This window comes from Priapulus caudatus, unplaced genomic scaffold (genome assembly GCF_000485595.1).
Source record: "Priapulus caudatus unplaced genomic scaffold, Priapulus_caudatus-5.0.1 Scaffold229, whole genome shotgun sequence".
NCBI classification, from domain to species: Eukaryota; Metazoa; Priapulida; class Priapulimorpha; order Priapulimorphida; family Priapulidae; genus Priapulus; species Priapulus caudatus.
The window spans coordinates 122,722-124,347 of NW_014577290.1; the positions used below are offsets into that span (position 1 = coordinate 122,722).

The following is a 1,626-nucleotide window of genomic DNA, read 5'->3' on the forward strand; positions in this document are numbered from 1 at the left end:
TTATTTATATTGTTCTTAGTTTATATCATAGAACTAGAATAGAAGTTCTATTCTGCAGTTTATATCAAAGATCGTAGGCCCCTCTATATAGCCGCTATATCATGATCTTTGGTTTATATCTCCAGTCATGAACGCTGACATGTTGGGTCGCGGTAAAAGCAGCTACTATAGTCCTCTACGGTCTACAAAAATATATCTGTCAGATAAGTACAAGTTGTGATTTATTTATAGGTTTATTAGTAGTAGTCTGTAATTTATGAGTAGAAGTAAATTTTAAACAGTTTAGTCTTAAGAGGACGTTTTAATTTATATGTGATTCTATATTTAATGCAGATCTAGTGCACCGCATTAACCTAGAAACCAATATGGAGTACATTTATCTCAGAACTTTGTTATGTAGTTCTGTTGGATACCGAAGCAAGTATCTATCCAACAGGTCGTTGGGTAGGTACTTGGCCGGAGTGGTGATGTAGGTACGTTAATTGCTTCAAATAAGGGAGTTGTATGGGAGGTGAGCGGGTACATCTGTGCATACAGAACCTTTGATATCAGACGTGTCGCAAATACACGTAACCAGAGTACAGCCTACAGCACAGGCACTTGTCTTGAGTCATTTCAATAATAAAGTAATGGTACATGGACACAAATTGTATTTACTACCACAGTCTTAATGTTTGTGTACTTAATATCAGCTAGTAATTCTACGTAATTGCCAGTCAAATGCTCATCTGCAACATACAAACCCACCGAATGCGCGCCACTGGCACTTGGGTCCAACTCCAAGTCTCCAAGAAACGGTCTTGCTAGGGTAGGCCTAGAACTTAGAAGACCGTTTCAAACATTGGCTGCAGCTAAACACGTAGTTGTCGTATGTGCCAAGTATCGCCGAAGAACACTTCACATGTGATATACCAAATGAATCAGTATACATCCGCCTTCTTGTAATTTTTTTTGTAACCATCAGTGCGCTACGATGCGCTCGTTACTTACGGGGTTACAGCGACTTTTTGAGATGAATGCAATCAAAATCATTGAACTCGTCAATATTTGTATTATTCCGACTGTGACTAAAATCTGCAATCGACCGAACAAGTTGTTTTATTTTGTTAAATTAGTTTTGGCTTTAAGTTTTTAATTTTGTTTTTCACATATTTTTTGTAACTTGTGATTTTGTAACTTTCACATATTTTTTAAAATGTGCTCGTGCTCGTCCTTAGTATCCTAAGTATCAACCTTATGTTTAGTATCTCTGCATAGCTAAATGTTAACTTGCACAAGTTATTACTTACATTTTACCCAAAAAATCTAATGAATCCCTATGGAAAACTCCAATTTCATGGTAATTTAAATGGTAGTAACTGCCTCTTTATGCGTGAGTAATGGTGGCGCATTGCATTCTGTGATCAAGTGCTCTCTGATTCCGACCTTCAAGACTTGACCTCCCACTTGGCTTCAAGCCAAGCTAGGGTGATTTGTGCAAGAATGATGTTGCATATTCAATTACGTTCATTGGCCAAAGGATCGAGTAGCGCTGTAAAGGCCACCATACACTAGAGCAATATAGCTAAGCAATCGGTCTCGCGAGTAATATGGCTTGCAAGTCATGTTTCCCGCACACTAGAGCAA

The 1,626-nt window shown here is 38.1% G+C and overlaps 1 protein-coding gene across 2 annotated transcripts in view; it reads left to right on the forward strand.

Moving 5' to 3' along the window:
* Positions 1-361: 361 nt before the first annotated feature.
* The window catches only part of LOC106807703, a 12,700-nt gene continuing 11,435 nt past the window's right edge, over positions 362-1,626 (forward strand). Inside the window, exon 1 of one of the 2 annotated variants that reach the window (XM_014810133.1) lies at positions 362-473. The gene's annotated coding sequence lies outside the window, so the exon portion shown is untranslated. The remainder of the gene's footprint in view (positions 474-1,626) is intronic. The other variant, XM_014810135.1, reaches the window with a different exon arrangement.